The 27960-nt window shown below is 52.3% G+C and overlaps 1 protein-coding gene across 9 annotated transcripts in view; it reads right to left on the bottom strand.

The window, feature by feature from the left end:
• Positions 1-27960, bottom strand: part of RBFOX3 (RNA binding fox-1 homolog 3) — a 408389-nt gene that overhangs the window by 326751 nt on the left and 53678 nt on the right. For all 9 annotated transcript variants that reach the window (XM_075071916.1, XM_075071917.1, XM_075071923.1 and 6 more), the window contains exon 2: positions 1159-1269. The gene's annotated coding sequence lies outside the window, so the exon portion shown is untranslated. The remainder of the gene's footprint in view (positions 1-1158; positions 1270-27960) is intronic.

Below are 27960 nucleotides of genomic sequence, written 5' to 3'. Positions count from 1 at the left end.
GCATGTGCAATAGGTCGCACTGTGCAAACAAGTCAGACAGTTTTGGAAAATCCACCCAACCCTTGGCACAGGCCCAGCATCAACACTTGGGGTGGACTGTGAAGCTGGGGGCAGAGGGGAGGGGTAAACAAATCTGCTCCACTAACGATAATGAAAATGGACGGAAAACCCCTTTGTTGGCATTAGGTGTCTTTTCCATCTGCCACCAGCTGAGGTCAGTGCTCCCAAAGTCACATAACTTCCAGAGGCTGGTCCACCTGGCCTCGCTCCATCTGTGATCCTGCTTCATCTCAACCAGTAGGTCAGACGCCTCGCTCTGCCTGGCCATACCACAATCCTCCCAGGAGGCAGCTGCACTTTACTGCTGTACTTAAGGCTGGAAAGGAAAGAGACTGAGGACTGGTCTAGGGGAGAATGTAGCAGTAGTGTAACCTAAGGTGTGAATTTAAAATCAATCTAGTTAAACTGGTGTAAGTGAGCAATGAACTGGAGAGGGGAGACACTACAGTGAGAAGGGGCCATACGTACATACACAGACCTGGGGGGCAGGGGGAGGAGCTATGCCACCAGGAACAGAGACAGTATTTGACAGTGGATCTCACAGCTGGGTTGTGGACACAGAACGTTAGTTTTGCATCGTATATGTGATGTCAGTTAACATTTGCACATGATGGTGCAGGGCTGTTTGTGTCTGGGTGCATGCGTGCACATTGGTAATTCCTCTTTTCTCTCAGTAAGATTTTCCAGGCCTGTACTTGGAACAAAGGCTGAGAACTTTTACAACTCTGACACTACTCCCTGTGCTGCACAGCTGGGGAGACAGCAGGATAAATGCTCCCTGAGTGTCATCTCATGTCTCATCCTCCCACCAGGACCTGAACACTGTGTCATGGGGCTGGATCCTTCCTGCAGTCTTTCCCCTGAAGGTTCCCACTGTCCAGCTCCCTTCACAAGAGGCTGGAACCAGGGCCCTTGCACAAATGTAGATGTGAAGCCCCCCTTTACTGGAATGCTTGTGTAAGATCTCCAAGGGGAGTGCAGCACACACGCCCCTGCCCCCGACAGCATCTGGGGAAAATCTCATGTCCCAGCTGTAGAACACCCAGTCTCCCCACCTCCTCTGCTCAGCGGAAGAGTCTCACCTCCAAGGAGGGGCACCTCTCACTGAGGGCACTGCAGCTCTGGGCCTGGCGCGGGTAATTCACTAGCTTTGCTGGCCCTCAGAGTCGGAGACAAGAGCTGTCAGGGTCTCTGTGGCAACTTCTGAACCTGAAAGAAAGAGAGGGAAACTCCAGATCCTGTTCCCATCCCAGTGTCCTTATCAATAATAAAGGAGGGAGGAGGATGCAGACAGCAGAAAAGCTCAATTGTTTCTAAATGGCACAGTTTCCATGTGACAACACAGACTTAATTAAGTCTTTTTTATTATTATTAGAATAGGACTGTCTCATGGGTAGCAAACCGCTCTGAATCCCACTGGCATTGGCTTGGGAGCAGAAATGCAAGAGCCCCATCTACCCAGGAACACTTCCACCCCGAGATTGTGGGCCTACCATCCACTTTTCTTGCCCTTCAGGATGGTCCCAGGCAAAGCCCAGCATCATCTTCGAGCTTGTGCCTCAGAAGATCCAAGTGTAAGCCACAGGTGCCCCTGCTGCAGCCCTGGCCACAGCGCAGCATTAAGAATCCAGGAACCCAAGCTCCCACTGTGAATGGGACGAGTCGGGGGCCTCTGGCACGTGTGGTCACATAAGTGAAAGGAAAGAGACCCTGGATGCCCTAGACACTCCTGCTACATAGGCAGCCCTGGAGAAGCACACTTCACCCCTACCCTGCTGTCCTTGGCCACAAAGCAGGTTAACAGCAGACTCTTCATTCCAAGCACAGGCCTGCATAAGTCTGGAGGCCCGACATTCCCTGCGTTAACGTCTCTGGCTCAGCCTCCAGGTCTGAAAGGGAGAAGCAGTGTCCTGCTCCCAGCTCAGACAGCCCCAGGAGTGCAAGTACCAAGGCAATTCCTCCCTTTGTAGGGTACAGGTGGCACGCTTGGGCTGGGTCTGTGGGAGCAGCGTTGGGAGGATTCTTGGCTGTGCTGCGGACATCAGAGAAAGGCACACCATTTTTAAATCCCTCTGCCTACCCACTCCCCCTCCTTTCTTTGAAAGACACAGCTTTGTCCCACATTGATTGCGACAGGTCGGTTTTGTTTTTTGCGATCCAATGGAATGGAAAATAATTTAACAGCTTGTCCCCTACTATAATGGGACTTTCCCCCTTACTCCTAACTAGGAAGACCATCAATCACAGCGCTGAATGGAATACATCCACCCCATGACCTCAGCCATACAGTTCTCCCACCCCCCACCTGTGAATTATGGAGACCGCATCGCTCAGTGGGACAGGCTCAATGTTCCAGCTTCAAGCTGAAAGCAGAGATTTATCCCTGTGGCGGAATAGGGGGCAGAGGCCAGAAGATAAGTCACAGAAAAGCCGCAGGAGCCTCTCTCAAGGTCCTCCAAGGTTGGCTTGTTAAAAAGCAAGGAGAGGAGAAAAAAATGCCCGCAGTGGCGCAGCTCACAAATAACCCTCCAACTTTCAAATGCAAGAAAAGCTGAAAAGGAGCCTGGCACCTGGGATGGGCTCTGCAGCAATGCCAGCTAAGTTCACCCATGGAAACACCTGCTGCAAAGCGCCTGGACCACAGAACCTGTGAAATGGACAGCTCCCCAAGCACCCATCTCATCAGGGAGCCCAGGAAACAAACCCGGTCAGTGCTCATATGGGGGCTGTCACTTTCCATCTGGTGCAGTAGCGTGACAGTCCCCATCTTGCCCTGCCTGCCGTAGTACTAGAGGAAGGGAAGAGAGAGGGAAGCAGCCCTTCAAACTTCAGCCAGGGGGCAGACGCAAAGCGAGGGCAGGTGGAATCCAAGCACCACGCACAGTACTGCCTCTGCCATCTCAGAGGAAATGCTAGGAGAGCAGCTCCCTTCTTCCCCAGAGCTGCACGGCTCACTCCCTGCCCCCGGCATTGCAAAGGCAAAGGGCAGGGGAATGGGAGCAGGGGTTGCCCTGGGTGGAAATTGTTCATCATGCACAGTACCAGCTGTTCAGCAGGCCCAGGAGAAGGCAGATCTCACTGACTGTGGCGCAGACGGCAGCATCCCTCCCTTGGTGGTCATGCCCACCCCTCCTTCCTCAGAAGACCCTGACACCACTGCCAGAGTAGAACCCCCACCCCCAGGAATAGGCAGGGATCAGTTCTGTGGGATTCACCCCTCATTGGCCGTAACAGGAGTAGGAGCAGTACGGCTGAAGCTTGTGCTGCATCCCAATCCCTAACCAACTGTACCACGCGGGGGGCTGGTGAGATTCTTCCCTTCCTCCTCCCACAGCAGCTGAGCTGTTGGCCTGGGCTGAGGCACCTCCCAGGAGACTAGCACAGTCCCTGGCTCAATAGACTCATAGACTCAGACTCTAGGACTGGAAGGGACCTCAAGAGGTCATCGAGTCCAGTCCCCTGCCTTCCCAGCAGGACCAAATACTGTCTAGACCATCCCTGATAGACATTTATCTAACCTACTCTTAAATATCTCCAGAGATGGAGATTCCACAACCTCTGCCTGGGAATAAACCTCTGCCTGGGAACCGGAGGTAGCCTCAGGCCGTGGACGTTCCATATGGCCAGATCGAAGCGACGCAGCCCCTAGCGCCGGTCCTGACCCAGCTCCCGGACAGAGGCAGTGGGACACGGAAGTGCTGGGCAGCAGAAGGGAACAAACTCGCTCTCCGCGTACGGCCAGTTTTGCTCTTCGTGTCTCTCTTCATCACCAACTGCCTGACTCTGTGCCCTCCCCGCCCCAGCTAGGGTGGGGTCTGGCTTGGGAAGCGGCACTTATTTGGCTGCATAGCGAGTGGTGTTGGAAGCTGCTGGCAAACTGCCCCAGGCTGCCTGCCCCATGCACTCTCCCATGCATCAACAGGCCCCCCAGACCTGTTCCACACCACGCACACCCAGAAACCCAAAGAAAGAATCACCACTGTCATGGTATATTTCCCCAATCTGAACCTTAGAGTCCAAAAAATGGGGTACCAGCATGAATTTCTCTAAGCTTAATTACCAGCTTAGATCTGATAAGCTGCCACCAATCAGGACTTGGAGTGCCTGATACACTCTGGTCCCCCCAAAACCTTCCCTGGGGACCCCAAGACCCAAATTCCTTGAGTCTCACAACAAAGGGGAATAAACCATTTCCCTTCCCCTCCTTTCTTCTCCCGATCTTTCCTGCCCTGTGGTCACCAGGAGATCACCGTGATCAAACTCCTTGAATCACACACAGAGAAATCAGGTTTTTTTCTGCCCTCTTTACCCACGCCCAGGTTTTCCCTCCTGGTTATCCTGGAGAGCTTAGACAGATTCCAGCTCCGTGAATCTAAAACACAGAGGAAAATTCACCTTTCCTCCCCACTCTCCTCCTCCTCCAATTCCATGGTGAGTAAAGACTCAGTTCCTTTGCTTAAACAAGGGGAAAAAATTATCCAGGTTTAAAGAGAAAAACGGTAATAAAAGAAAAGGAGAATAAGATAATCACTGTAAATTCAAGATGGAATTTAAGGGTCTTTCAGCTATAGAAACTGGAGAAAAGCGTCCTCCAGCAGAAATACAATTTAAAATACTTCCAGCCAAACACATATTAAAACTCTACCAGCCAGATACACATTTGCAAATAAAGAAAACCAATTAAAAAGACTAAACCGCCTTTCTACTTGCACTTACTACTTGAATAGAAAATTAGAGCCTGTAGTACGTCCGGTCACTCTCAGATCCCAGAGAGAACAACCGACAAGGAAAAGAACACACAAACAAAGACTCCCCTCCACCGAGACTTGAAAGTATCTTATCTCCTGATTGGTCCTCTGGTCAGGTGTTCCCGGTTTCACTGTTTGTTAACCCCTTACAGGTAAAGGAAACATTAACCCTTAACTCTCTGTTTATGACAACCATCCTTCCCACAAGGCAACAAAAGAGAGATGAGGTGCTGAGGCCTCAGGGCTCTTCCCCACCCCCAGGAGCCAAGGAGAGAAGGCCCCGGCCCTCTAGAGAGCCCAGAAGGAAGAGCCAGAGGCACAGGCCAAATGACAACAGGGATACGCGGTCAGGACCGGAGGGGAGCCTGGACAGAGATGCTGGCACTCGGCCTGGGGGTGGTAGGTCAGACACCAGAGCCACTGGAAAGAGCCTGCTCAGATGGTGACTCCAACAGAAGATGGCCAGACAGCTCGGCCACCTGAGGCCCCAGTCCTCCAGCCACCGCAAACTGGGGGCAGTTCTAGAATTCCCACCCCCCAGGGCAGCAGCATGGAGCCTGCGATAGCAAAGGCAAGGCGGACCCCATCCTGTTACCCCAACGGCATGGCTCATCGGCTGCCATGACAGTCACAGCAGATTCCCATCAGCCACTCTAGTAACAGCTGTCTACAAAGTCATCAGCAAGTAAAATCCATCTGCCCAGTCCCAGAGAGAGCATTGTCTTGTCTGGTCTGCACTCCTCACCAGCCGGGGAAGGAAACAACAGGCAGGACCTGCTGTAAGAGCATCCTTCTTCAGAGGGATTAATGCACTTTACACACAGCTGGCCTCCCACTGAAAGACTGGGGAGTGCAGGGAGAGGGGAAGTGACTGGGCGGAAGTTATAGTCACTGGCAGAGCTTGGAATGGAACCCAGGAATCCTGGTTCTCTGTTCTGACCATTAGTTAACACTGCCTCCAGCCAGCCTCCCCCTGCTACATGCACTGGTTATTCACCAACCCCACAGGCTGCTCTTTCCCTCCTCATAGCTTGCTCCAGCCCTACAGTGGTTTAATGTGAGAACAAAGCAGCAAATTCATGTATTTCTTCTCAGTTGTTCAAATCCCAGAACGTCCCCTGCCCTGCGACCCTGCTGCATAATTCAGTCCCCAGGTCTCTTCACCTGAACAGAGACTTGCTCCTGGAGGGAGCTGTGCCCACAGGGCTCTGCAGACAGGAGGGAGGCGGCAGGGAAGCCCCACTGGGCAGAGGGGTCATGCCAAGCCTGTCAGTGAAGGGAACGGCTCTATCTTGATCCTGAAGCCGGTCTCTGCTTTACAATAACTAATTAGCCAGGGTGAAAGGTTACGACAGGAACTCCCAACCCTTCTCCCCCACATAGCCCTTTCCAAGCCCTCACTAATTAAAAACCATCTCCTGCTCATCATACGCTGAGCTCAGTCACCCTTCCCTGCCTGGCAGCATCAGAATCCACCACTGTCACTGAACTTGAGGTAGATGCACCAAACAGAACCAGTCCTCTCCCAAATGTGCTATTACTGACTGAATAACCCTCACGAGCTCTGCCCAGGCCATAACACATGGGGGGTTGGACTGAAAGACGCAAACACAGACCCTGGAATCCCCACTCCTGGATTTAGCACCAGGAAACCTGGATTCCTAACAAAACTCACCACTCAGCACAAGAACAGTGGACAGAGGAGGCTGCTGCCCTCCCGAGGATGAAGACCCTCATGAAGTTCTCCAGCACTGCAAGGTACAAAGCCAGCTCCACTGCAGAAAGTGTTAATGTTCCCATCTCACTGCAGAACACATGGCACACAACCCAGAGAAAGAACAAACCTGGGAAGTAACTTGGTACTAACAACAAAAAGCTCTGTCCTGCCCAAACTCACTGGAATTCCCCTTCATCTAACTACACCCCCTCCTTAGTCTGCCTACTCCTCATTAACATGCACATCACCAAAGCTCACTCCTTGCCCCACACACACTCCATGACTCTCATCCAGCCCCCTCCACCAGATCCACCTTTGAAGTCAATTTGTCATGGCCCAATTTTCTAAATCACTCTGCAGAGCCCATTTGCTGTTCTCCTTTAAATTAATCGGTTTGTGGCTCCCTCTTCCCTCTGCCTCTGATTAATTTTAAGTTACAAGAAACTAGCTCTGAGTTCAGAGTTAAATGGGGATTCAATTGTTTGGGATTTTTAGAGGGTTTTTTGATCACACATCAAGCTTTTCTTGTCAATATCTCACACAGCTGCTGTTAATCACCAAGAAAACCACAAACCCATATGCTGGGCTCTGAGCTCACAGACAGCGTCAGGGTAAGAAGGTTCCATGCACATCACACACCAGCAAGAGCAGGGTTAGGGAGCGCTGGAACCCCATGCTGTAGCAGGACACCTGGCACAGAACCACTCTCCCAGACATTCTGCTAGCTGATACAGAGAACCCCAGGGCAGGAGTTCGTGCTGACAATAAAGAGGAACTCCACAGCCTTCCAGACACAGGGAAAGGCATCCAGAGACCACTTCACCTGAACGAGCACCGGGCATCTAACCCCTATTTGAAAAAGCCAATGTAGCCACTTGTCAATTGGCGGTAACAGCCCAATGGACAATGTTAAAGAACTCTGGTAAATATGAGGGGACTACAGCAGTGGGGCCCAAACTTTTCCTCTCCCCCCACTTCCCCTGCCAGTAATGGAATGTGTCTGCGTGCACACACACCCTGGGCCCAGAGCAGAGCTGGGGACAGAGTGGGGCTGGGTGGCACTCTGTCCCGGCCCCTGCTGTGTCCCCCCCCACCCCCCGCATTCCTCTGGACCCCACTAGGGTGGCACACCCCACAGTTTGGGGACCACTGCTCTATCAGGTGTGCAGGGATTTTTTTTTTTTATCAGAGTTCCAAGACTTGCTACCGCCAGCTCGGCTCCCCGATGGCAAGCAGTGGGAGTAAGGCACTGTCTGAGGGCTTATCTACATTTAAAACGCAATAGTGGTGTAGCTGCACCACTTCGGAGAACACCCTACCTATGCTGACAGGAGGGCTTCTCCCATCGGCGTAGCTGCTCCACCTCCCCAGGAGACAGAAACTAAGTTGACAGGAGAATTCTCCCACTGACCTAACACTGTCCACATGGGGGTTAGGTCAATTTAACTGCGTCATTCAAGGGGGTGGATTTTTCACACTCCTAAGCAACATAGTTATACCAACCTAATTTTCTCTTGTAGACCAGGCCTTAGAAACACCTTGTCTTCAAGAGCTAGAGACCCCATCACATCCCTAGGTAAGCTGTTCGAATAGTCACCCTCCCTGTTAAAATGTACCCCGTATTTCTAATCTGACCTTGTTTAGCTTCAGGTTCCAGACATTGGTTCTCATTAGTTATCCAAAGACTCATGGTGCAGAACAGACCTACAAGCACCACTGTTAATGCCGGTCATGTTTAACACAGGGCCAAGTATCAGGCACTGCTGCTTCACTCCTACCACGGTAACAAAGCTGCAAACCTTGAAATAGGATGAAATACAATAGAGTTATTTTTTCGGTGTCTTCCATGCTCTAATGCAAGCCCATCCATGGGCAGTGAGGGTGGAGAATTGGGGCTGGGATGATCTGCACCAGCAGCCTGTGAGCAATGGGAGTCAGTTATCTCCAACAGGAGAGCATTCCATTAAACAAGAGCAAATCTCCACCTATGCAGAAATGTGTTCAGACCCACCAGGAAGCCTCTGCCCACCGTGTGCAAACACAGATGGGCTGGAAGCCCATTGCCAAGCCTGGAGGTGCAGCTCCCTCTATGAACTTTTACTCCACAATAAAACATTGTGATTAGTTCTACAAACCGAAGCCAGCAGAACCCCAAGGAAGGGACAGAGATAAGGAAAGTCACATGCAGCCCTGGCAATCCCAAAATGGATCCAGTAGATGCTGGTAAGAAAGGGGAATTTGGGAGGTGCTGCATGGCCTGGGTTTAGTCCGGCTGTCCCATCTCTAACACAGACCAGGCCCCACCAGGACAGACAAAGGGAACATTCCCGGAAAAATCTCTCACCCTTTTGTCCCAAGCAGTGAGTCAAAGTTTGGTGCTCTGGGAACGTTCCAGTCGGAAGCAGACTGATGCAGTTTTGTTCATTTGCAAGGAATGTACAAAGTGTTGCATCTCTGAACTAGGGTTGCAAACCGTCCCGGTTTCGTTGGCAGTCTCCCGGAATCAGTCTCTATCTCCCAGAGGCTACTGAAGCCAAACCGGGAGATTTTAGGTTGCTAAAAGTCTGGCGGCACAGCAAGGCTAAGGCAGGATCCCTGCCTGCCCTGGCCCTGCACCATTCCCAGAAGCAGCTGGCATGTCCCTGCAGCCCCTGGAGAGTGGGGCCAGGCAGTCTCTGCGCGCAGCCTCCGCCCTGAGTGCCAACTCCACAGCTCCCATTGACCGGGAGTGCACAGAGCCCCCTGATGCCCCTCCAGGGGCCCAGAGACATGATGGCCGCTTCTGAGAGTGGCACGGGGCCTAGGCAGGCAGGGAGCCTCCCTTAGCCTTGCTGCACCGCCAACCAGAAGCTACCGAAGGTAAGTGCCATGAGGCTGGAGTTTGTACCCCTCACCCCCTCCCACACCCCAGCCCTGAGCCCCCTCCTGGAGCCTGCATCCCACACCCCCTCCTGCACCCCAACCCCCTGCCCTGAGCCCCCTCCTGAACCCAAACTCCCTCCCAAAGCCTGCACCCTCACCCCCTCACCCAGCCCTGAGCCCCCTCCTGGAGCCTGCATTCCACATCCCCTCCCACACCTCAACCCCCTGCCCCAGCCCTGAGCCCCCTCCTGCACCCCAACCCCCTGCCCCAGCCCTGTGAAAGTGAGCGAGGGTGGGGGAGAGCGAGCAACAGGGAGGGGAGATGGAGTGAGTGGGGCAGGGCCTCGTGGAAGGGGCAAGGCAGGGGTGGGGCAAGGGTGTCTGGGTTTGTGTGATTAGACAGTTGGTTCCAGAGGGAACCAAGAACGAAAGGAGCAGTTTCTTAGCTTACAGCCCCAAGCCTCTTTTGCCAACACCTGCCCCAAACAGTGTCTATAGCTTTTTCCAGGTTCACACTCCTCACAGGCTCCTGCTCGGCTTCTCTTGCCTCTTTTCGTCTACTTCCGTCTGTTCTTGTCATCGGTGACCTCAGAATGTGTGTGTTCTCTCACACTCCCCACACGCTTCCCCAATACAATACGCAGCACAGAGCCCCTGGGCTGCTCACCTTTTGTCTTAGGAGTGGCTTATGCTCACTGTTCTGTTAACTGAAGGGTAAATTCACACCTATCAACCTCAACCGGGTTTTAAGCCAACCCATAAGGAGGTTTCACCCAGTTCATAACAATATTTTGCCAAGCCAGCCCAACACTTTCTTTTTATTTACTTGTTTCACTTGAGATATCTTTGCCACACACACACACACACACACACACACTCACTCATGCTGTAGGGCAATGGACAAGGCTCACAAGAGGTGGTGATGACAGAGGCTTGGATTTCACCATCATAATGGCACTACTGAAAAGCTTCTCTAGAGGTGGGCAGACACTGGAGGGGACAGTTGTGAATGGACTGTGAAGGCAAACCCGATGAGCAGTAAAGCGGGGGCAGGAAGGGAGGCCTTTCAGAAGTTCGCACTCCAAATTTGCGCAGCCCAAGATAGGGTCACCAGCTCTGAGATCAGAAGCTGTTTCCCACTTAGCTGTTCTGCGCCCGGTATCTGCACGACAGAACATGGCATTTGGGTAATGGGATTTCGATGTTCAACAGAAGATGTTTTCCTGAGTCTCACTTTACTTCACATGCGAGATGACCACAACCATCAGGTGCCACTGAAGAATGCTAAAGATTTTGAACTTTTACTTGACAGGAGCGGGGATAACTTTGTATTTAATTGTGAACTTGGCACAATTATTACGTATTTATTTCAGCCTTAAGCTACCCATCACAATGTCCCCTCTCCACCATGGCAGGTGCAGCTGGTAATCCAACAAGGACATCCAAGCACCAGTCTCTTCTAACTGAAGCCCATGGCCGCCTGACAGGCAGGCTGCCCTATCCTTCGCCAGCAGTGCTACAGTTTTGGGATTGCAGAGACATTGTAAGTGGCCATCAGTTCCCACTCCCTGACCTCACACACATCCAAAGGGCTGGAGCTTAGCTATCAATGCGAGACACCACTGCCACGTGGCTTCACTGACAGGAAGCATGGGTGGTTTTAGGTCATGGTGGCTCAATCTCAGTTACCAAAGTCAAACCGGACAAGGGGGCAGAGCACACTAAGTGGCCACTGCCAGTCCAGAGCAAGCTCCCATCTTTGCTGGTGCTGCAGGACCCCACTTGTCCCAGTGCAAAGGGTGAAATGGGCCTAATGGGGGCCAACAGCTCCCCACTCTCCTGTCTCATGCAGCTGCCCCAACCACTGTACCCTCCGCAGCCCTGCTCCTGGAGATTATTGTCTGCACTCCTCCACGACAGTCTCGGCTTCCCCCCAGCGTATGGGAACCCTGCTACAGATTCTGCTTACAGGAGGTTCATCTCAGCAACCCCCTCTCCACCACAGTGGGACCGCTCCTTGCTTCCCCTCTTTACCCCACTCCCTGGGGCCCCAGAACTGCTTCCGGGCTCAAGGGGTTGCATCTCAGACCCACGCCTCACTGACCTGTGGGTAAACACTCCAATACCACGTTAGGTTCCATGACTACAGCACCTGCCGCAAGCCCATCCCGAGGGATGCCCAAAGCACGGGTGCAACAGAAAGCCCAGGAACAAGACCTGCTCACCCGCATCTCCAGTAGCCCATTGCCACTGCAGCCCTTGGGAGGAACATCCCTGCACTGGGAGATGGCTGGGCTCTCCAGTGCTGCGAGATCGCTTTATTCCAATTATCCTGTTAGATAGCAGGGTTAAAATTGCCCCTCAGAATCCTGGCATCTCAGTCCCAGATACACAACACCACCTCAGGGGGCAGCGATGCCACAGCACACACCTTCTGGGAGAAAACAAATCTAGACAGGGTTTCCTCACCCCACTCACTCCAGGGACTCAGCAAGGCATCAGAGCCAAAGACCCTTTATCTCCCCTCTGGAGATGTACCCTCCCCATTTGTGGCTGGTCTGAAATCCTAGTGCTGGTGGGCTCTGGTCTTCCCTGAATGGCTCTGCCCATCATTTCTGTGGCACCCGTTGGTCTAGTGAGGTCTCTATTAAAACAGCCTGAGGACCTACCACCCCAAGGAATGAAGGGTCACCCCACCCCAGGGCACTCTGACTGGACAAGGGCCTGAGCCACGAAGATGCTCTTCAGGGGCTGTTTGGGATTGTCCCCCAGCCCCTGTCCCCTCCCAGGGGGCTGGGCAGTTGGGAGTCTGTGTGTATTTGGGCCCCGAGTTTGGTGAAACGCTCCGGCACAAGCCAGGCCCTCGTAACACCAGGTGGGGTTGGGGCTTCAAGCCTAGCTGGGAACTAGAGCCCAGCACCACTACATATGCTCCCTTGTGCTAGGGATTCGCAGCATGTCTCCTTTAACCCTGGCCTGCCCTCCTGACTGCCCAGCCCTGCCTGTCAGCACCGCAGCCTCCGGACACTCTTCTCTGGGGACCACCATGCTCAGGCAGGAACATGGAGCCAGGGGCAGGTATCTAATCAGAGAGCACAGAACCACCTGCCACCTCCAGGCCTCGTTCCCCACCCTATCCCCACGGAGACGGAGGGTGCCACATCATACCCCGGCAGATGGCAAATGCCCCACTGCCAGAGCAGACAGAGCAAAGGTAAAGGAATCACCAGGGATTCAGCCTGACTGGCGTGCCCCCAAGAGGAACGCCACAGGCAGAGCAGAAGGCAGGAGTCCTCTCTGTAGCTGTCATCACATGGCAGGAGCCTGTGATGCAAGCACAGGTGAAGGAGGACGACAGACACACCTGGGGGATGGGAACAAATGCCAGGGGAGGTATTAGGGCAACCATCAGATCTCCAGCAGGAGAATGGGAGGGTGCAGCAGACTTTCCTCCGCAGCCAGTTCTGGCGAGAGCCACTCCGGAGCACCCTCTCCCGAGAAAGGAAGTGACACCACTTCATAAGACAGGAAGAGGACCTGAAGAAACAGGAAGCCCATTTCCTGCAGAACAATCATGGAGAGCATCACGCCTCAGGACAGCACAATGAGAACACGCCCAGGCAAGCAGGGCCCTTCACGGAGGGAGGTAGTGGTGAAGCTCTGCTCACAGGAGATCATGGAGGCCAAGAAGACGGTTGCAGTGTATTTTTCTGCACAAGTGCATTAAGTATTCCACACAGCACATTTGCTGTAAATCACTTCCTATTCAGGCTCACTGCTGAGGGTCTCTGAAGTTCGATTTTCCATGGTTATGACAACAAAAAGTAAAATTGGGTCAAACCTGAAAGGTATTATCTTCCTAAATGCACAACAGTAATGAGGCTAGTTTAGCAGTTCACCAACGGACTACATTATTTGCTCTGAAGATGTATTAACCAGTTAAATGAGCATGATAAGGCAGTTCTGCTTATTTCTCTCAACCAGCCATACAGAAAATCTGAGGTTCCAGGTCTCCCTATTCCAGCTAATAAAACAAACCCAGCAAACATGCTGACAAAGGAGAATGGTGCACTCAAACAGCCCCAGGCCAGACTCCTTCCCACTTGATCTGTAGGAGAACTTTAAAAGCATCCGGCAGCTGAAATCTATTTGAAAAAATAATCATTACTTCCCCCTCCCCCTCTTCTTTCACTCGCCCCTTCCCCAAGCTCCTGATAAGAATGAATGAATTGAGCAGGATCCTATGCGGTAAGCAAGGCAGAGAAAGACTTAGAAGAAATTCAGCTTCCAGGGACAAGCTGACAAACTTGCCCAGCTCCCAGGGGTTCAGTCCACATCATGCTATTCGCTTTAGAAACTACAAATTTGTTTCACTGGCCACCCACTCACCTGCCAGCACAACTTTAAAGGCTTCATCCAGAAGCACCAAATGAACTTGCCTTTTCAGGCTATTGCTAGTAACTTGCATCGGAGGAAGCGGTGGCATTTGGGGTCTGATGAATCTCAGGAAGTGGATTATGCTGCATCCAGCTATTTCTGGACACAGGAGCAGCCTGTACCAGTTTGGAGGGCACAGGAAGGGTTCGGACACAGCTCTGTTGTGTCTATACAGTGTCCAGCCACTGGGGCCATTCATCCCAACACAAACACTAAGAGTCGGGGCGGGGGAGCAGGCACATTTATTCTTTATGGGAGTTTTTGGAGATCACCACTGTGATGGAGTAGGGTCTGTGTGTGTGGGGAATGGGAGAGCAGGGGAGGACTTTAAGGGATAGACTATACCAGAGCCTGTAACCTGAGCTGGGTAAGGGAGGGGAGAGGTCAACACCTTTGCCTGGGAAGGAAGACAAAGGAAGGGGCTGGCAGGAGGGAAGTAGTTTTCAGTTTGGGTTTGGGGCTGTGTGGGCGGAATTCAGGGTATCCTAAGCTGGGATCCAAGCACCCTGAAAGCCCAAAAGGACTCGATGGAGGGGTCCTGACTGTGCCCACAAGCTCTGCTGTAACCTGCATTCCTGTTGTCCAATAAACCTTCTGTTTTACTGGCTGGGTAAGAGTCACTGTGAGTCCCAGGAAGAGGGGTGCAGGGCCGGACTCCCCCACACTCCCTGACAACCACTTATTAATATAAATGTCACTGACAAACAAAGCCATGGCCCTTGAATCCACGTGATGTTTTATGAGTCCCATGTAAACAAAGAAAAAGAACATTTTAATTAATGTTCTACAACCCCAAAAAGAATAAGAGGGAACACCACGGAACTGTAATAAAAAGCATCTGTTAAAACAACATCAACAACTGACATGGGCTGAAGAGTGTATCTGTTGTCTAACATCTCTGTTTCCTTTAAAGGCCCTGACCTCAGTGCAAAGTGGACCATGCCAGCTGTTCCTTAGTCTCAAGGTTACTGGATTACAAAGCAATGCCCCATCCATCTGTGCCAACTGGTATAGCCTTGGTGCCTGGAACAATTTCAAAGCTCAGTTTCCCACCATGAGCCGAAGTGGAGTGAGGCTGGGAGCCTGAAGGCTTTGGGTCTGAAGCAGTACCTCACCCCTGGGAGCTGCTCCTGCTGTTGGACTCTGGCATCTCTCTGATGGAATTACTGCTGAATTCCTGTATTGATCACCAAGAGGGCTGAAAGGGGAGGCGGCTCAGCTTTCTTGGAAGCTGGCTGGCTGGCTGCCTGAATCCTGCGGGGCACTCTACCTTCCCACTGGGGCAGCCAGAAGCAACTCCAAAGAGTGCCAAGGGGTTGAGAAAAGGTTTGGCTCATGCTGCCCCTGGAAGCTGAATCCCTCAGCAAGATGCTTGAGTTGGGGTCAGCCATGCACATTTCACGGGGCATTTTCCCAGTGCTCTCTCTAGACAGCTGCTGAAGGGCAGGATGTTGGGGTACATGCCAGAACAGTGGGGGACATAGAGCTCCCCCATTAGGAGAAGGAAGATCCAGTCAGTACTAGAACCATCAGCCTGCTCAAAACAGGAATGCCTCCTCTCCGGGAAGCAGCTGACAGGACAGAAGGACTGTGGATGGTTTATTCCCAGCCAAAGAAAGCGTGTGGTGTGGGAGGGACGGGGGGGCAGAGAAAAAGCAAGAAGTTGCATGGATCACAGCGATTCCCATTGCAAGCTGGCCTGGAGGTGTGAGCCGCTGCTTTGGCACCATCCCCACCCAAGAGCGCAGAGGCTCACTGAGTGGGGGAGGAGGAAATGCACATTTGTGTAATAATGTAACATGCAGATCTGTGAAATAATGAGCTCTGTCTGCCACAGCAAATGATCAAATGGCCACCAGAGATGGCAACAGCCGCCTTAAATCACCCATGAGCAGGACCCAAATGACACATTAGGGAGACACATATACAGCCTATATTTTTTCCTGATGAGCCTTCTGGCGACTTGCCACGAGGAAGTAGCTGTGTGGAGAAACACCAGCGTTTTCTACCGTCCAAGGCGGTGTATGTCCTAGCTGTGTTTGTCAACACAACGCTTGGAAGCAGCAGCACCATCCCTAGAGAAATAATGACAAACACTTCAGAGACAGAAGGCCAAAAGTTTCCCGGAAGTGGGGGCTGCAGCATAAGAGGGAGGGACACCGGCAGAGTTGCATGCGTGGGAAGCCCAGAACTGGAGCAGCTTGGGGGCTGCAGACCACGAATGAGGCACATCAGCAGGGATGAGAGTGGGAGGCTGGGAAGAGAGAGACGAGACCGGACTAGCAGGAGGGATGTGGGTCACAGAGTGGAGGGCCGTCAGCAGACCCGATGGGGGTACGCACAGGACTGGACCCTCAGGGGAGCGGCTCTGACAGAGCTGTGCAGGATAAGGGTGTACACCTGCCCACACTATGCCTGGTTCTAGCCAGGCTCATTAGTTCCTCACTCTTTGTAAAAAGCAACATGGGGGAACATGCAGAGCCACGAAGCACAGCAACCCTACCACCCTGGGCTGCGTGGAGTGCCCACATTAACACAACAGAGCCGGAGGCTGAGTGTGGCTAACACAAAGGGGCCAGGTGCCTCCACAGAACCCAGACACAGGCTTTTCCCTACACATTTTGCTCTGCTAGGCCAGGGCGCACAGAGCCTATCCCATTGCCCTGCTCCTGTGGCATGGGGGCTGGCAGAGGGGGCACCAGAGGGACTGGCACGTCTCTCTGCTGAGGACTGAAGACGTAAAAATGAGCAAGTCTGAGACAGAGGTCAGAGGCGAAGGAAAGAGGGCAGCTAAGCCAGACACCAGTCTTTGTTCCCCCTGGCTTTGGGGAGGTGCATTTCCTGACACTGAGCACCAAGACAGAGCTCCAGTTCCTCGGCAGACATGCATGGCCACTGGGTTTAGCCACCTGCCAACTTGGGGGGATCCCAGGAGACCTTGTTCTCAAAGAGCAGGGATCAGAGCAGCAGCAGTACCCTAGAGCGGGTCCTGGGAGCGGAGGACACACCCAGGACTGGACTGCCTAGACAAAGAGTGAAAAGGCAGAAATTGCTCACGTGGCTGCAAAAACCTCACAGCACTCAGTGAGACACTGGGAGTTTCTGTGCTAAATGCCCCCGACCCCAGTGGGCATGGGAGAGCTCCTGACTCTCACACCCCAGCAGACCCAGCTCTCCTACGTGGTCAGGGACAGCATCAGACAAACAGCACTGCCTCAGCCCACACTGCCACTAGCTTGGTGGAAGAGGGAGGAAAGCCCGAGCTCCACCAGCTTCCCCCTGCGGTGACCAGAAGGGCGGGGAGGCGATAGCGCTAGGGAAGGTTAGCATTCAGAATGGCACTGCTCACCCATCTACGTGCACCAAGCAAATATCACCTGCTCACAGGTCCCTGTGTTCATTCTAGACTCAGATAAGGGCCAGCATGCTGCCTGGAGAGGGACGTCTGCTCCCCATCCTCTGACAAATACCCACCTGTCTCAAGGTGACACCTTGGAAATGCAGGGATGTATTCATTACATCTTTCTCACTCCTCCTCTTCTTATTAGAGCTTAAACTCTTTCCCCACCATCTGCCATTCACAAGTCATATATTAAGAAGGAAGTGACAGCTTCCCTTTGATCAGCTCTCCAGAAACCCCATCAGTTCAGGCACTGGAAATGAGGAGAATTCATAATTCTGACTCGGGATGGACTCTTGACCCCTGGTCGCCCCCCAGGGACTGTTAGCTCTAGCAAGCATGTGCCCCTGACTGTCGATCCCATTCATGCTCTGTCCCCTCTTCCAGCATGGCAGGCTCAGGTTAGCTTTTAAAGTCATGCCTGGCTCAGCTACGGAGTTCTTACTGAATTATCTTTAACCCCGTATATCAGGGAGCATTTACACAGCTGTCCTTCTGGACAGAAGACAAGGCTGTTGTGGAGAAATTAAATGAATTATTTACATCAGTCTTCACTGCAGAGGATATGGAGGAGATGCCCACCCCATCCATTCTTTTTAGGTAACAAATCTGAGAAACGGTCCCAAATTGAGATGTCCAATACAGTAGATTTTGGAACAAACTGATATTGCTGTTTAATTTAAGTGACCAGGTGGTGTCCACTCAAGAGTCCTGAAGGAACTCTAAAATGAAATTGCAGAAGTACTAAACTGTGGTATGTAACCTATCAATTAAATCAGTTTCTGTACCAGATGACTGGAGAATAACTAATTATAATGCCAATTTTTAAAAAACGATCCAGAGCTGATCCTGGCAATTACAGGCTGATATGCCTAACTTCAGTACCAGGCAAACTGACAAACTATAATAAGGAACAATATTATTGGACACATAGATGAACATGATTTGTTGTGGAAGAGTCAGCACGGCTTTCGTAAACGGAAATCATGCCTCAATAATCTAACAGAATTTTTGAGGATCTCAGCAAGAATGTGGATAAAGGTGATCCAACTGATATAGTGCAGTGGTTTTCAACCTGTTGTGCATAGACCCCTGGATGTCCGCAGACTGTGTATCTAATATTTCCAGAGGGGTCTGCACCTCCAGACAAACAATTTTATGGGTCAACGAATGAAAAAACAGTTGAAACCATTGATATAGTGTACTCGGACTTTCAAAAAGCCTTTAACACGGTTCTTCAAAGACTTTCAAGCAAAGCAAGCAGTCATGGGATAAGAAGAAGGAGCTATCATGGATCAATAACTGGCTAAAAGATAGGAATAGGGTAGGAATAAACAGTCAAGTTTTCACAACAGGGAGAGGTAAATAGCGGGGTCCCTTGAGGATCTGTACTGGGGCCAGTGCTGTTCACCCATTGTTCTAGATCATTTATGAATATGTTGAACAGTGAGGTGGCAAAATTCACAGACAATACAAAATTACTCAAAATAGCTAAGTCCAAAGTTGACTGCAAAGAGTTACAAAGGGATCTCACTAAACTGGGTGACTAGGAAATAAAATGGAAGATGAAATTCAAATGTTGACAAATGCAAAAAAACACACATTGGAATTAATAATCCCAACTGTAAACATAAAATTAAGGGGTCTAAATTAGCTGTTACACTTCAAGAAAGATCTGTTCAATATGCAGTGGCAGTCAAAAAAGTGAACAGAATGTTAGGACGCATTAGGAAAGGGATAGATAATAAAACAGAAAATATCAGACTACCATTATATAAATCCATGATACGTCCACACCTTGAATCCCGAGTGCAGTTCTGGTCACCCCATCTCAAAAAAAAATATGTTAGAATTGGAACAGATGCAGAGAAGGGCATCAGAAATTATGAACGGTATGAAACAGCTTCCATAAGAGGACAGATTAAAAAGACTGGGAGTGTAAACCTTCGAAAAGAGAAGACTAAGAGGGTGTACAATAAAGGTCTGTAAAATCATGAACGGTATGGAGAAAGTGAATAAGGAAGTGCTATTTACCCCTGCATATAACACAAACTACAGGTAACACAAGAACTAGGGGTCACCAAATGAAATTAAGAGGCAGAAGGTTTAAAACAAACAAAAGGAAGTATTTCTTCACACAGCGCACAGTCACCTGTGGAACTCCTTGCCAGAAGATGTTGTGAAGGCCAAGGCTATAACAGGGTTCAAAAAAGAACTAGATTAAAGTTCATGGAGGATTGGTCCATCAATGGCCATTCTTATGTTCTTATTATTAGATCTCCTAGGTCAGTATCTGAGTGTCATTTACCATCCCCACACAAATCATCACATTATTATACCTCCTTACTGGTGGATTTAAAAGCAGTTTCTGAGACCCATATTTCTATCCTGCCCCTTCCCCTCCTTGGAGACATCTGCTCCACTGCCATAAATTCAGATCCATTTTATCCTTTCCACCTCTTTCAGCACAGAGGGAAAGGACTTAAGATCACCACAAGGATCTGATTTCTCAATTGCCTGCTCATCTGGAGACTGGCAAATGTCCAGAGCCCAAGGGATGGGCCCCAGATTTATGTCAATGTGGAGGAGGAGAACAAAGAAGCATTCGTGAATCTATTTAAAAACTAATTAGAAAGAGCCAGACAGTGATGGATTTGCATGACCAGAGAACACCCTAGTCTCTAGGAAGGAGTCCAAAAGAGCTAGGGAACAGCGGGCTTTGGGAAGGGGAGATCTGGGTCAGGAGGATTTCACTGAGGACAGACGGGTGTGACTCTGCATTGATTGGGTTTAAACACAGTGCCTGAGGCTATTCACCAGAGTGGTGATCACCAAGCACAGGCGGTAGGGTCCTGGGGGGCAGGAGAGGGAAGTTTGGCTGAATAGTAACCTGGCTCAGACAGCAAAGGCAGAAGGTACCCAACATCACTTCTGAGCTGAGAAGGAGAGGTTGTGAAAGGGAAATGTGACAGATACTGAGCCACGTACTGTATCTTATATTTAAAGCATGAAAACCTCCCAAGCCCATTGTACTGAGATAGACCTGGCCATACAAGCTGTACAACAGTCATAGCTCTGATGTGCAGGTGTGTGTCCGTCCCCGCCAGCTCACTGGGGTTGGGGTGTTCCTGCAGAATCTGGAATTGCTATGGGGTGATTAATGCAAAATCCCAAGCAGCACGTGGAAGCGAGCTGTACCGCCTGAAAACCTGGGCCGGATAGGAGTGGGACAGGGTCCCTGCCCAGAGACAAGTGACAGAGGGGGAACAGACAGGAAGCTCATTCAGCAGGGCTCAGGCAGACCCTGGAGAGTCTTGGGCCACCTAGACACTGCTGCTCCTGGCTCCCTCCCTTCTCCTCTTTCGAGGTTTTCCCCTCCCTCTCTGTATAGCTCACACCCACACTTGGGCAGTAGGTAACTCCTCTGTAGATCACTCAGCAGCAGTCCCCTGCTTAATGACTCCTCCTGCCTTTGTGGGGAACATGCACACCCGCCAGGTCTGCCTCTACCTTCCCACCCCACTCATCTGGAGACACTCTCCCCAGCTCTCTGCAAAATGCTCCGGCCTGGGGATCTGCAGGGACGCACTAGCAACCCCCCTGACCCTCTTATACACAGTGCTGAGAAGCCCACACCAGGATCAGATCTGTCCCCATACCCCTGCCCCAGAGCTGTTCCTCCCCCATAACAGCACTAACATTTATTCACATGCCCCTGCACTTCAAGGCCCCTGGCCACCAGGCACCTGAACAACCCAGTCCCAGGCCAGCAGTGAGCCAGTAGAGCACAGCCGCAGGCAGGCTGGGGTGGGCTGCTCCCAGGGAAGGAATTAGAGCCCTCCTCTGGTAATGTCACAGACGTGAAAACATGCTAGTAAGCAGAGATTTTGTTTCTTCTGCTGCCCTCAAGTCTTGAGATGCCTGGTCCCCAGGCCAGCGATGGCCATTTCAGAGAAAGGCTACAGAGCTACGGCCCCGGGGCAGGGTCTCCAGCAGCCCTTTGGGAACAAAGGGGGAAGCACAGAACTGCAAACAGCAGCACCCTGGGCTCTGCATCCCTGGCAGGACTCTGCTCAGACTGAAACCTGTCCGAGGGAGGAACAGACACAGCCTGGAAGAGTTAATCCCTGCAGCTCTCCAGCCTGCCTTCCCTGTCATGGCCAGGCTGCAGGTCCCCGCATCCCATGCATTAATTAATATTCCACGTGTAAAGCCGGGGTTGTAATTACTCCAAGTGATTAACAGGCCAAAGGTAGCCTGTCTCCAAAGAGCAGATTATCAGAGGCGCTCTCCAGCTCCTGCTCTCACCTCAGCACCACCAATGCATTTTAAACAGGGACCCGATGCCCCCAGTAGCCTATGATTAATGGGCAGGCTGAGGAGTAAGAATGTGCCGGTGGCATCTGCCCCCAGGCACCCTCTCTTGGTGCTCCCCCTCTGGATGGGGGCGGGGGGAGCACTCAGGCAGCCAGGGTTTACGTGAACAAAGGCCAATTCCAGAGGAAGGCAGAAGATTGGCTAGAAATCAGCACGAAGGGGCTGGCAACGCTCAGGGCCCAGGGAAGGTAGGCTACTCTAGAGGTGGCCAACAAGTCGGGGCATTGCTGCTCTGCCCGCGGCACAGCCCCAGCTCCACTCCCCTGGGAGCTCTGTGCTCCCACCATCGGGTCCTTGCCCCCCCTCCCCCGGTGCCTACCCCGAGCAGCACAGTGGAAGGGACGGGATATACAGGGGGCCTGGTTTGCTCCCTCCTGGTGCTTGTCGTCCGCCTTTCATTACAGACAAACAGTAACACAGCAACTGACTAAACCCTGAACAGAACAGGCTGTGAAGCACGAGCAGACTGAGGCCTGGAGACAGAGAAGGGTCACCATGCAGATGCCAGTGGCAGAGACGGAGGCAAGTGCTGTAAGATTCCTGCCTAGTGCTTCTTTCTCTCTAACACCAAGCGCGTGATGCTGGAAGGGAAGGACTGTTGGGGACAAGCCCCTCACTCCACGCACTAGGCATGAGGAAATCAGTAAGGGGCTCCTACTAGCATCAAGAAAGCCCTGCTCCTCCAGACATGCCGTAATGTCACACCAGGGCAGTAAATGCATGGAAGGCAGAGCGCTACCTCCAGCTGGCACTGAGTCCCAGGATTGGGACGGATCTCCAGAGCCCGGCTCTCTGGCCAGTGAGCTCCAGCACTGGAGCTGAAGTGCGCTCAAGAAGCATTGAGGTTATATCTATGCCTCCCCTCCAGGGTGCTTGGCGTACAGATTTGCAGAACATGCAGCCAGCAGGCCTGGGATCCCAACAAGTCTCCTGAGCCTTGGTGAGTAGGAGACCACCAAGAAAACCCTGGGGCTGCAGGAGGCGAACTGGTGACTCCATGTCATTCCTGAAGTCATTAACCACTTACTGTTCTGCACTACGGTCACACCACAAGGCCCAGCATGCTGGGCCCTGCCCAGGGACGACATGAGAGCAGCCCCTGAACAAAAGAGCTCAGCGGCAAAAGGCTGCTGCTCAGCCAGTGCTCTTCAACAGCGGTTTAAAAGCGATTCTCAACAGTCCGAGTACAACCCCTCCTCTCAGCTACACGAGGCTCCTTTCCTCGGGAGAGTCAGCCCTTCCCTGTTCCCCTACCTTTCACCGAGCTCTCCCAGACACACAGAGCAAGCAAGGCTGAAGGCGTGTCCCCCCCACACCACCTTTCAGGCCTTCCCCATATGTCATGAAGGAGCAAGAACAGCCCCCCAATCCCTTCAGGAGACACACAGACCTGTTGAAGCTTCCCACAAACCCTGGCTGAAGGCAGCCCTGCTTCTGTTCCTCCCACACACACAAAGAGGGGATCAGCCTGCTCCACTTCCAATCCTGAAGCCAGATTCTTCCCCAGGGAATATATAGCCATTTCCACGGCAACTAACTAGCAGAGAGAAGGAGCTCTGCTCTGCTCTCCAGTCCCACCACCAAAGCACGGCAGAGGACAGGGAGTGATGGGGATGCAGAACTGGCTGCTCCCTTGGAAGGAAGGCATGAGATCCCTGCCCTGAGGAGCTGGCTGCAAACACAGCCATACACAGCTGGGCTCTGGTCCTTCCCCTCCACCCACCCCAAGCCCAAATAGTGCCACACGTACCACTGGTGGGATGCAAGCTTGGCAGCCCAACCTTCACTTCACAGTAGCTCTTCAGGATGGTACGTGAGATAGTCCAGTTTGGGAGCTGCTGTTCTCAGTCAGACACGGCTGCAGCAAAGACACTCTGGGACTGTTGATGGGAGTGGAGCTGGGAGAGCTGGCAAGCACGGAAGGGTCCGCAGGGTTCCCACCCCAGCCTGGCTCCAGCCCAGGGGCACTGCTCCTGTTTGCCGACAGTGGTCTCCCTCCATCAATCCCAGGAGGTGAGACATGGAGTCAAAAGGGGGAGGGAAATCCAGAGCAGCTCTGAGGAGGAAGGAAAATCATGCCTCGCCCCGAGCACCTGCTCTCTCACCGTCCCAGGGCAGAGCAGGGCAGAAGCTAGAAAGCTGTAGCCATAAGCCACCCCCGCCCCCATGTCATAACTTCCTTGTAAGTCTGGGGGTCTCTGGCCAATATACAGGCCCCAGTAAAGGCGGCAGGGCTGGTCTGAGGCCCCCAGACATTTGCTGCCTCTGAGCCAGGCCATTGTTGCAAAAGAAACAGGAAATCTCTACAGTCATTCCAGGGCTGTCTCTCCCCCACCCCTGCCCCGCCCCCAACACACACACACCTGCTCCCTTTTGGGCTAAAAAAGTATGCAAGAACTTCTCACTTCCAAAATGCTGAAGTCCTCTCACACTCCAATTCCATTCCTTTCCCTCCCCACAGGCTGCCTGTCCAAGGTCTGTCCGCCCCAGATATGGAGCAAGGCCAGTGAGACTCCAAGAATTACAAGGAGATAAGGCTATCAGCCGTAATTAACCACTATCCAAGGCAGACCGCTTGGCTGCAGAGACTTTCTTCCTTCTTTTCCCCACGACAGCAAAATAAATTATCCTGCAAAGTTAGCAAGGGCTGAGCTATGGAAACAATTAAACAAAAATTAAATCTAATTCGTTTATACTCTGAGCACAAAGTGGATAATGTGGGGTTTTTCCTCTCTCTCTCCTCTCTTCGCCTTGGTGTTAGAGGACTACTATGGGAAATTAATCATGGGGAAAAGCAATGAACGTGCTCTCTCTCTTTAAAAGTGCACTGAAGTGATTATATAAAAATCTATTAGAGGGGCCAGGAAATTTAAGAGTGACACCATTTAAAATGAAGAGGGCGACTGGGCTAGCAGCAAAGGGGATTGATTTCTTAACTGACAGATTCTCGAATAAAATTCTGGGGAGCACACAGGGTTAATGAACTGGTCTCGCTGGGATGGGGAGATTCATGGATAAGTGTTTGAGAGACTGACCAGTCCTCCGGGAAGTCAGTTCGTGGAACAAAATCATCTATTTGCAATCCTGGCTCATGAGGTGCCTGGGCATTAACACAAGGTGCCACCGGACAAAACTGAAGGCCACCAGCAGATCCATGAGGTAGCAGCCCAGCACTGTCATAGGAAGGGGCTGGTCTGAGGGGCATTGGCACAGCTTGGTGAGGCAGGAGCCGATGGCTGGAACAGCAACAGGAGCTGAGGGTCAGGTGTGAGGGACATCAGAGCTGTGTGGGAGGCCAGGATTGCACCTCCCTGTGCTGTGCCTGGTTCTGGGCACTCATAAGCCCCTTGGCTATGTTAACAGACATCCAGTTCAAGCACTGCTGAAAAAGAATACTGAGCAGAGCCTGGCAGCCTTCTGACAGGAAGTCCCAGCCACTCAGAGCAGTGGGATGGGAGAGGGCAGCTTAGCACTGAGTCCTGACCACAGCAAACGTCTTGGCAGCCAAAACACTCCCAGGGAGAAGAGACCCCTGTGGCTCTGCAAACCAGCATCCCTAACTGAGCTGCCAGCAGGCCCAGGGGGCAAGAACTGCGTTCCATGGGGCCACGAGGCTGAGCCTGAGACACAGCAGCCGGCAGACCAGGTTCAAAGCACCAATGCTGATGTTCTGCAGACGGGAACCTGTGCTGGGGCAGGGGATTCTCTGATGGCCGACTGTGCTGCTCTGGCAGGTCTGCGAGACCCCCCAAAGCAATGGAGTCGAGCTGGGCTGTGACTGTGAGCAGAGCTCAGCCATACACATGTGAGAGCAGGGACTGGGAGAGCTGCCCCAAAACCAGAGCCCTCCGCCCCACTAGCACCCCATAGAGGGCAATGGGATGGCATGCACAACCAGGAGCCAGCACTCCCAGAGCTACCTCTGCCACTGCTTCCAGCAAGCCGCTCAGCTCCCCACTGTGTGCGATGGGATCAGCTCACCTGGCATGTCCCTGTCGTGTGGTGCAGACATGCAGGGGCTAACTGATCTTGTCGAAGGCTTGCACTCCCTTCCCACCGCATATCCCCTCCAGGTACACACCATCCCTTCTGAAAGTCTTCTGAGCTGCAGATCCAGGAGCCTCCTGCCTGTCACCAAGAACCCCCTAATGGAGACAGGGAAGGGACACCAAGGTACCAAGCCACTGTCATGCTGGGCACCTGATCTGCAGGCTGGAAGCCAAGGGATTAGCATGAGCTACACATTGCCAGGGGAGCACAGAGTGCAGAGACCAATCTCTGGGGCCAGCAGGTTAGAGATCAGACAGTTCCCGCTCAGCTCCGAGGCTGGATTTTAATGCATTCCAGCTACAAAATAGTCTCTGTCGGCAGAGACCAGATTAACAAGGGGCCTGCGCTTCTTTTGTCACCTTGTTTTAAGCAGCATCTGCTTGCTCTACCGCTGCTGTGAAAACTGCAGTGTGACAGGGAGGAGGTGTCACGGAGTGTGGGGGAGTCCGGCCCTGCACCCCTCTTCCTGGGACTCACAGTGACTCTCAGCCAGCCAGTAAAACAGAAGGTTTATTGGACAACAGGAACGCAGGTTACAGCAGAGCTTACAGGCACAGTCAGGACCCCTCAATCGAGTCCTTCTGGGCTTTCAGGGTGCTTGGATCCCAGCGAGGATACCCTGAATTCCACCCACACAGCCCCAAACCCAAACTGCAAACTCTTCCCTCCTCCCACTCCTTCCTTTGTCACCCTTCCCGGGCAAAGGTGTTGACCTTTTCCCCCCCCTTACCTAGCTCAGGTTACAGGTTCCCCTATCGTCCATCCTCTAAAGTCCTCCCCTGCTCTCCCATCCCCCACACAGACAGCCCCTACTCCATCACAGGAGGTTTGAAGAGAGGGGAAGGATCTCACACCTCCACAGACTGTCACTGCAGCCCAGGGCTCTGACGCTGCTTGGGCCTGCTCCCGAACCAGCCCTGGGGGCCAGCGAGGTGGGGAAGACCCACAAGTGGTTCGCTCAGGTTCTGGTGGTTCTACAATCCAAGGGCAGGACCCAAGCTCTCCCTGAACTGAGAGCTGGGAGAGACCAAGCTTTGGACAGACAATATTCCTGGATCCATACTGGTCACAGTTCTGGCTTTTCCCCCTCCAGTCCCAGCCCCAGAACTCTGCAGCAGAGTGGGGAGTGGAAAGGACATTTGTTCAGTGGGGGATTCAGCATCACAGAGCTTACTAACCCCCCAACCCCTCAGCCAAACTCCAGTTCACAAGAGCAAGGGCTACAGACCCCATTAATCAATCATGGTTAATTGCAGATTAACATTACTGTGTCTCCAGTAAAACCCTGCCTCTTCCTCCCCCCGGCAGCTCCCCCAGCCAGACTGGCTGGGTAAGGGAGAAGCTGCCTGCTACTGCTGGCCCTGTGATAAAACCTTTGCTGCTCGGCTCCGCTTAAAGCCTGTGATAAAACCTTTGCCGAGGCAAATTCCACCATAAATTCCAGTTCACAGTGGAACTGTTCCTGGCCAGCCTGACACTTTAATGAGATCATCAATTCCAGAGGAACCTGCTGCTGCTGGGGCTGGAATCCATGGGACAGCAGACTCCAGCCCTGGCGTGTGCTAGAACTGAGGGCTGCATCCCGTGCTGAGCCCAGCTAAAGGGGAGGGCACGCTGGGGAGTCCTGGCTAGTCCTCCACTCCCCACTGGTGTCTGATCTGCCATGTCCTCCAATGGAGGAGAGTGAGAACCATCTTGTACCCTCCTCCCTGGGACTGGATTGTCAGCCAGTTGTTGGGGCACAACAGAAACGCTGTGTACAAGGCGCAGTTCAGCATAAGCAGGTGCAGCTCTCAACTCCTCTATATGCCAGACCTGAACGTAGCACATACCATGAAACTCTCCCAACTCAAAGGGGAAGGACTCCCTCCTCAGCGGCAACATCTGGGGCAGGGGCTTGCTGCCCATTCACCATCTGCCAAGTGCCCCCTTATATCCTCAGGGTGGCCCTGCAAGTGGCTCTGGCCTCAGTTTCCCTCTTCTGTAGTCCCCCGTGACTCCAGCAAGCTTTCCAAGAGTAAACAGCCCTTGCGGGGTTAAATGGTTACCAAAAAGCCCTGTGCACATTGTGATGCTGTATGGCAGGGATCGGCAACCTTTCAGAAGAGGTGTGCCGAGTCTTCATTTATTCACTCCAATTTAAGGTTTCGCGTGCCAGTAATACATTTTAATGTTTTTGAAGGTCTCTTTCTATAAGTCTAATATATAACTAAACTATTGTTGTATGTGAAGTAAATAAGGTTTTAAAAATGTTTAAGAAGCTTCATTTAAAATTAAATTAAAATGCAGAGCCCCCTGGACTGGTGGGC

Source organism: Chelonoidis abingdonii, chromosome 13 (genome assembly GCF_003597395.2).
Source record: "Chelonoidis abingdonii isolate Lonesome George chromosome 13, CheloAbing_2.0, whole genome shotgun sequence".
Classification (NCBI taxonomy): domain Eukaryota; kingdom Metazoa; phylum Chordata; order Testudines; family Testudinidae; genus Chelonoidis; species Chelonoidis abingdonii.
The sequence above is the reverse complement of the archived record's forward strand: the minus strand, read 5'-3'. Positions and strand labels throughout refer to the sequence as shown.